A 9,179-nucleotide genomic window follows, 5' to 3' on the forward strand; every position below is an offset into this window, starting at 1 on the left:
TTAAAAAAAAATCAATTTTTAAGAAATTTAAAATTGCGCCTAAAATAACTATTTTTTGAGTATCACATTTGTTTTTCTCTTCAGCTTTTTGTCAAGATGTTGATAACATTTGTTATTTAGAAAAAAAGTCTCTCATTAATTATTTTATGTGTATGAATCTTGTCATATTGTTTACACATATAAAGGTAGTGCCTGTAACCAAAAACAGAAAATAATGTACTGAAGGTTAACTTAAAGACTAACGTGGGCCATAGTTTAGATCTCAAATAGGTAGTCACAAAGATTGATTCATTTTTTCTCTACAGATGTGAGAGCCCGTGCAATCTGCCTTACTTAGAGGTAAGAAAGTGCATGATACCAAGCACAGGTGAGTTTTACACCAGGGAGAAGCAGAGGCGAACTGGCACTTGGCTCCACATGCCCCTCTGTGCCTATGAGTGCCCTTAGTACTGAGATGCCAAAGGGAACATGGCTGCAGCTGTGCACATTCTGAGTTCCCCCAGCGTGGTTAAAGGGATGTGAAGCTCATGTTGACTTGACATTCACTGTACACTATGTGAAATCCCCCAGCTTTGGAAAAGGAGCACATCATCTAGGATGTCTGACTGCAGCTATTCCCCGTTTGCCTCTCCACCATCTTCTGCAGTGAACTGCTAACCAATACAGTGGCACAAAGGAGCAGGTGGCAGCTATCTAATGCCTTGCTCTGAAGCCACATGGATGCATTTCTCCTGCATGCAGACACCCCAGGGTCTTCTGTCTTTAACACAGGCCCATCTGCTCCTTTCCACCACACATGCTGGAGAGGATACTTGTGCTTAGACAAATGGGCAGTAAAACAAATGACACACATACCTGGTACCAAAACATCAGCTAAGATAAACCATTGGAAGCTAACAGGACTGGGGTTTTTAGCAGAATTTTTAGGATCTGAACCAGGTTATGAACACGGTCTTAACAATGCTTGCAAAGGAAGAATATTTTTGAATTATTTAACTGATGCTTTTATGATTTTTTTTTGGAGATGCATTGTACATGCCAGTGCCACTGAACTGCACTCTCTCTGAGCTTTCAGTTTCTTGTTCAAATGAACTCTTTATTTCTCTCTGTGCATGGCTAACCCAAAACTAACTAATGAAATGAGGTAAAATCTGCCAGGTACTCTTCAAATGTAGTAGTATTAATATAAACTACTGCATTTCAGCTAATGTATTACAGTGCTCCTTCTATTTAAATCTACTCAGGTTTAAGTAATTGAAGACAGAAAACAATGACTGGCACTTATATTAGTTCCTCTAGTCCTCCAGGCCACGACCTTGTACCGGTGAGCACTGATTTTATCTGGCAATGGCTATGATCTCCAGAAAAGAAGCCCATTGTGAAGACTTCATCCCCTGAACTTGTTCCATTATGTCCAAAGCATGGGTGTGTGGGCAGAACCAAACTCTTTTCAGTACCTTTGAGAAGGCAAAAGACACTATGTGTGAGCACAAAGGTGAAAGTGCCAAATAAAATCCAATTTCAAAAGACAGAAATGAGACCTGTCTGTATTCTGGACTTTTCCAAGAATGCCAAGCTGAACCAATGACATTTTTTTTGAAGTTCTGAAGGTCAAAATGCACCCTTGTTGCCACGTGTCCCCCAGAAGAAAATGTGAGTGGAATAATAGGAAACACTGAGTTTCATGTTAGTATCTATGATTTTGTTTAATATTTTTCCACTCCTTATATCTAGACATTTATTGCATTTGATTTTATCTTTTTTCTTTCTTTCTTCTTTTTCCATTGGAGGAATAATTGCAGTTCTTTTCAAATCCCCTAGGAAATTTTTCAGCTATGTAAAGTTATAACAAGATGTGACATCCAGTCCTAGCTAATCAGTGTTCAACACAGACCCACTACTGCAGTGCAGGGGGTGGCACTTTCAATTTGCCCGTGACACTGACCAGGTTTTTTAAGGAATAGTGAGTGAAGGGAGAAAATAGCATAAAAATGCTTAAATTTTTATAGAAAAGGTATAACTTTGTAAGAAAGCACTATCATAAATTCCAAAAAAGTGTATCTTAATGATACACTTAGAGTAAATCATTTGCCTTGAGAGACAGGAGGTCTCTGGTGACCTGTATGGCAGCCACAAGAGACTACCAGACTAGCTACTTTCAGCTAAATGTACTCTCATATTAATATTTTAAAATGCCATAATGCCTCTCTGAAAACCTCAGAGGACAGATACATCAATTTGCGAGGTCTTCACTCCAGGAAATAGAAACAGGGATAATCTGCCATTAAAAGAAATAGTTCATTATGCCTGCTTCTTGGGAGCACATAAACTATGTCCCTCACATACTTATGTTGCAAATCCTCACTTTAATGTGAAGGGAAACACCATGCCCCAGAGCTTTATTGTCCCACTCTTTATTAGTACAAAAAGGTTTGTTGTGGTATGAAATCTTAAGCTTGTTGCAGTAATCAATCAGCTTCAAAGAGTCTCTTCCCTGAGCCAGAATCATTACAAATAAATCAATTAAACATAAAGTTTCTATTTTCAGGAGGATCACAATACAGAAAACCAGAAGTGCATCATAATTAGAGAAAGGGATTTTACCAGATTGGGGCTTCTAATACAAGACCTCTTTGCCTTTCTTATGTTTTTTCTTGCACAGTGTGAGAGATTTATTTTTTATTCTAGTAAAATCCAGAATATTTCTCTTTTAGAAGCTTATTTCAACATGAGAAAAATATGTTTATGAGATGAATAAAGACTACTACTTAAAATTTCTCTAGCTGTAGAAAGGAATAATACATTAATTTGCACCATTTTGTTCATAAAGGAGAGAGGACCGGACTCACTACCATTGTAAAATGGCACATGTTAAACCAATCTCTGTGTTATTGTTTTATCTGCAACCAGAAGTACCAGATAGTAGAACATATATGGATTTTTTTCTTGAGAATTTGTGCCTCTTTTAAAGTATGTTCCTGAGATTTCCCATAGTATTAAAAAATGACAAGAACAAAAACAGAATTTTCTATTTTCTATTCTATTATTTTCTTTTCTACTCACCACCTTAATATCTTCACTCCTTCTCAGTGGTTAAACTGGCTAAACACTATTATATTTTGTATAGCTGGATATTAACTTATTTCTGTGAGAGAAACAGATATATGGCTTTATAAAAACAGATAAACACTCATTAAGCTTATTTTGTCAATGAGATGTCAAAGAAGAGTCTTTTTGTCTTGATGTCAAAGGTGCTGTTATGCTGAGTTTTGTGATAATATTGATTTTCAAATGTATATGATTATATATAAGTGCTTATTGCAGTTATACATCACTGTGTTCTTCTAGGAAAAAAAAAGTATGTTTTTAAGTGAGATGAAGCTTCTGCCTTTAAACTTCTGCTAATGTTCTATATGTTAGAAGCCACATTATAGAGGAGATAAAGAAATGCAGCAGAGAATGGATGATCTTTGAGGCAAACACTCACCTGGATAATAACAGACATTTCTTCTTCCTGGCACATATCCCCACAATGGATGAAGCAGGCATAAGGTCATTTGTTGACTGTAGTCTTGTTTTCCTGTCTACATTCCCTAAGATTTTCTAGGTCTGATCTTGAATAGTGATGAGGAGGTGCAGAACAGAACAGCGCTCCAGGAATTAGACTGAAAGCTTTCTGAATTAGATGACTAAATAGACCAATCAGTTTTGTTTGATTTCTGGTGCAGATGAACTTCAATTTAGATGTTTTTCTCCATGACTAAAATCAAAACACATCTGATTTGGATCTGTTCAAACAAAGTTGGCATGTTTATTTACTGAACTGTTGCCAAACATTTTGTTCCAAGAAAATAAGCAGGTGCATTTTTGCCTGAGCACACTGTTGAGGAAATTGCTTCATGTGCTTATAGGCTGAGGTTTTTGAAAAGTTAAATCTTCCATTGCAAAAAGAATTTTATTTCCTGAATAATGTTCAATTTCAGCTCATACTCTGCTGGTATATCATAGGAGATAACTTTTGCCTTGATGACAAAAAGGACAAACTGATTCAACTGTAGCATCCATTCATCACATTTAATAGGGATGATTAGTTTTCAACAATAATTCCTCCCAAAACATCATTTTTAAGCCTACATAAATCTGATTCATCTTTTAGTGGTGTTCACATTTCTCCATTGGCTATACAGGAAGATCAGAGTAAGTAGGTTTTTCAGTCTAACTGCTCAGTTAGTTCCTAGTGTTTTGTGGTATGAATCAGGATTGAACAAACAGATCCTGAACTTTTTCATTTGTCACATTGTTTTCAGTCAGGTAAATTCTAGTTCAGCTGTGTTCTGTGTGTAACAAAATAGAAAGTCAGCTCATCAACACAATGTGGATGATTAGGCATAGAGCATAGTATTCATTCAAATTCACACTGTGACATTCTTAGAGTTTGATTCCACATTTTTTTCAGAAAAAGAACAGCCAATCCACTCTCATAATATATTTAATTTACACAAAATGTAATCTTGTAAGTATATTTGTGTAGAAAATAACCCTGTATGGAAAGAAAAAAAAAAAAAAGAAAAAAAAACTTATCTCCTTGCATTTTGGTGCATAATTATCAAGGAAAATCAGTATATTTTTAGTTATCCCCTCTTTGGACGATCACATTCATGCCCTGGAATCCTATGTGTTGGAACAAAATCTCCAGAGTGACTGAGAAATGTCCATTGTTGGACTTCTCTAGACCAGATATATCAAAGCCCTAAGCAAACTGGTCTGCATTCAGCATTGAACCTGCTTTGGGAAGGATGTGGGACCACTCAAGGTCCCTTCCAGCCGCAAAGTGTCAGCAATCTGAGAATTCTAGCACCCCACAAAAGAAACTCCACGGTGACATCCAGGATAATTCCAGGAATCCTACACATAGTACTCATCTGATTTTTTTCTTTTTTAGACTTCTGCTTCACTGTTTTTAGTGAGAGAAGGCAGCTTACTGTGAATAAAAAGACTGTTATGTATTAGAACAGTCAGTCAATCAATGACTTAATCAGTTCTGCAATGATGAAGAGTAGAAACAAAGAAAGATGAGAAAATATTTTTGCAAAACACATATATCATGTAAAGAGAAAAAAAAATGGTTATTTTTCTTAAAGCTACTGCTATTTATCAGTTTCTTTAGTCATATATCCGTGATTGCAATACTTGTAAAATGGCACTGCTGTAAATAGCTGGCCCCAGAGGGCTTTCAATACTAGTGATGTCAAGGAATTAATTTGCACTTATATGAAATTAAGGTTTTGTTCCAAGGCAAAAAGAGAATAAAAGAACGTATTGGTAAATCTGTGCAAAATGAACCAGCATCAGTAAAATTACCTTTCCTCTTGAGAAACAAAACCCACTAAAACCCTTCAGTAATATCCACTGGTTTCTCGATACATAATACACTGTGCATATGGTGAAATATCAAAGTGCTCTTCCAGACCCACAAAAGAAACAAAGGTACAGAAAAACCATTTAATATAACCTTAATACTTCCATAGGGGTAGCACTGATTCTGTCACTCTATTCAGAGAAAAGGATGAAGCATTCAGCCACATTTTCTTTTGAGTTACCAGATGGTCCTCCTAACAGAGAAAAAATATCCTCTATGAATTGGTAGTGTACTTGCTCTATTTGCTTACATCTCCGAGATAAGGTTGCCTCAGAACCTCTAATTGTTATAAAACACCTGCTCTGATAATAAACAAAACAAGTTAGGGACAGAAAGAAAATAGTCTTGTGATCATATTAGAAGGCTTGTTGAACAAGCTTTATCTGAACGCTTGAAAGGCTTCCACGGATGTATCAGCTTTGGAATGTTGGATCTTCTGACCCCATCACTGCAAGAAATTGTCTCTATGAAACTGAGTGATAATAGAGTATTTTATTAACAAATGGAAGTTTCCACTTACTGTTCAGGGACAGGTATTTTATTTATTAATGGTGAACATTTTTATTTATTTTTTTTTTTTGCACCTGAAGACTGTACTTAGCCATTATTCTACTTAAGAAGTGTACTATGTTTGCAATCTGCGAACTCCTGTTTCCAGCAATCTGAAGTACATACCTTGATAATGTGCACATGAACTAAGATTTTTATTTCTAAAATAAATGCTTAGTTCTTAGTGATGATTTTGACAGTACTGATGAAGTTTTGCTAAACTTTCCAGAACACTCTGAGAACTACCTAATAGATTAGTGTTAACTTAATCAAATTTAGTGTGGACATTAAGGCCTTCACTAATTTTCCTGGGAAAACCTCCATGTTTTTGATGTCTTCTTAGACTGGTGATAAGAATTTTTGCAATGTATACTTCAATCAAGCACAATGTAACTCTGAATCACTATGTAGTAGAACACAATAAATGCTACTTTTTGATCCTTCAGGTCCTGCCTATGAGGACAAGCATCTAACTTTGCTACCTGCATTTTATCACTTTTGATTATATGGATTTCAAGTGTATTACAGTCTGATTTCTAATGCTTTTGAATCAATCTCAATCAAATTACAAATAAAATAAAGCATGTTTTGCTTAGAAATAGTAGAAAAATATTTTCAAAAACACTGTTCTCGTGATATTCTTCCTAAAATTTCTGTAGTTCTGTACTCCAATATCTTTAAAGACTGAGGGAGCTGGGTTAGCTCAGTCTGGAGAAGAGAAGGCTCTGGGGAGACCTCACTGTGGCCTTCCAGTATCTAAAGGGAGGTAATAAACATGGGGTAAACCAACTTTTTACATGGGTAGATGTAATAGCCATTCTGTGGTCTTATTACATGCCAGGGAACCTTGCATTTCACCAACATTTCAAGACACTTCTGCCTTTGGTCTACTGACTGCTGTGGTACCTGGCCCATGTATCTCAAAAAGGCACCCACTTTCTCTAAGTGGATGTTAGGCAGACAAGAAGGGGCACTTGTTACAGTGCTTCAAATACCCCAGGCTAGAATTTGCTGCGCTTAAGTCAAGAAAACTGGTAACTGTTGCTCAGTTATCTTGAATTTTAGTTGACTTAAGGAAAACTGAGTACTTAAAAATATTTATCATATTCAAAGCAAAAAGGCAATATTTTTTTTTAAATACATGGGTGAAGGGAAAAGGAAATTATATGTAACCTACTTACTGAAAGATTAGATCAGAAAGTCCTTTATTCTAACCGTCATCTACTTGGCTTTCTTTCTTTCTGGAACAACCTTGCCATGGCTCTCCTTGATTCTTAGCAAAATGTCTTAGAAGTGCTTTGTAACACTAGGAGCCAAAACACCGTTTCATACTTTCTAGATCTAAGGCCTCTTTACTCTTTCTCTATGTATATTTCTCTGAATTCCTGTTTTATTGGCTCTTAATTCGCATAAAGGACATTTCCTTTCCATGTGTATATCTCTGTTCGTTCATTTGTTTGTTTGTTTGCTTTTTCCCCCATATTCTGTTAGTAAACAATTATACTTAAACAGTGTAAAACTATTAAGTTGACATTCTTCCATTTAGTACATGGCTGTTGCTATACATAGATACCCATTACAATAATCTAGATATTAAAATGATCCGTGATTCAAGCCTCTAGACAGGCTAATTCAATATTGTTTATTGTTGGCTGTTAATTAAGACAGCATCTATTGGCAGATAAACTCTAAGAAGAGAAAACTGAATTGGCATGGCCAATCCACAAACTATCCTCATAGACATGCTGCAATAAGCAACGGTACTCTACAGCAATCTAAAGATGCATTAAGAAGAACTAGAGCTGGACCATAATCTTTTGATACTATAATCCAATTAGATATTTCAATAGCATCTTACTAACTTCTTAATACAGGCAGATTCTTTATCTGCAGTCACCAAAACGCAGCAACTTTTTATCTAAGAAGTTACTTAGAAACTTTGATTTTTTAGACATTACCTGGAGTAAATAAATGAACAACAGGAAAGATCACTAAGGGCCACATCATTGTGAAATGTTTATTTCTTATGGAATAAAGGATTCTTAGTACTTGTAAAAGTATCAACATTTGGTGCACAACTTGAAGAGGAAAAAGTGGATCATTTGGCACTGTATTGTTCACTGCCCTGACAGCCTCTGGAAAAATAATAGAGATGTTTCTAAAAGGGCTTGTGGCAAGGGCCCAAGTGCTGTCATTTGTCACACAGTTGTACCCACCACTTAACCCAGTGAAGTTCTGTATGAACTTCAGTACAGGGTATGAATCTATCTGTTTATTGTGTATTCATTTTAATAATCTGGTTGACCTTGTACTTTCTAATGTTTGAATAAAATCTATTTGATTCCCTGAAAAGCTAAGCTTGACACTGACACATTATGAAGTTTGGTAGTATTCAGAGCTGTCTTCTTTTTGCTGTATATAATGGTCCTATTCTTCACTGTTCATGAATTATGTACATCAATACGTACACATGCCAGGAAAACCTTTCTAGCACCCCACATAATCATGTATTTTGTATATGTATTGATGTATTTTATTGTGATGCTCTCAGAAATATTTCAGAGAAATACTAGAATGTTAATAGGATGATCTTTGTTTGTCTCCATCTGTAATATCAGGCAAGTAATGGTTATGAATGCAACTGTGCAGAGATTGAGAAGAAGTTGTTCTTTCTGTTATGTTAATAGCCCTTACCTCTCTAGAAATGCTAATTCATGTTTGCTAGACTTCAAGCAAGCATCTTCTGAATTTGACAGAAATGATAATCATTTGAACAGATGCTCCCCTGAGTAAGATAGTGTGGAAAGTTCATTGGAAAACTTATGAACTCACCTACATAAATGTATTGCTTTCAGACAGAAAACCATATGTAAAATTTGAAAACATTAAACAGGCATACTGTCAATTGTAATTTTAACACAACTGAATATCCACATTTACTGATTTTTCTTTGCATGAGAATGGTGGTCAAATACTTATTATTTCATTGAGCAAAAGGTATACAGTCCTCCAGATCTGTCTTTAAGGTATCTTATAACACATTTGCAATTTTTTGGTCTCTAAGTAGTTTTTCTTCAGTTCAAAGCATTTGAGCATTTCATTATGTCTCTGAAGGTCTAAGTATCATTTAATAAGTGTTTTCATTGTAGCACTTCATCAACAGGGGACAGCACCCAAGTAACAATCTAACATTGATCATTAGCCAGAGAAT

This window comes from Meleagris gallopavo, chromosome Z (genome assembly GCF_000146605.3).
Source record: "Meleagris gallopavo isolate NT-WF06-2002-E0010 breed Aviagen turkey brand Nicholas breeding stock chromosome Z, Turkey_5.1, whole genome shotgun sequence".
Classification (NCBI taxonomy): domain Eukaryota; kingdom Metazoa; phylum Chordata; class Aves; order Galliformes; family Phasianidae; genus Meleagris; species Meleagris gallopavo.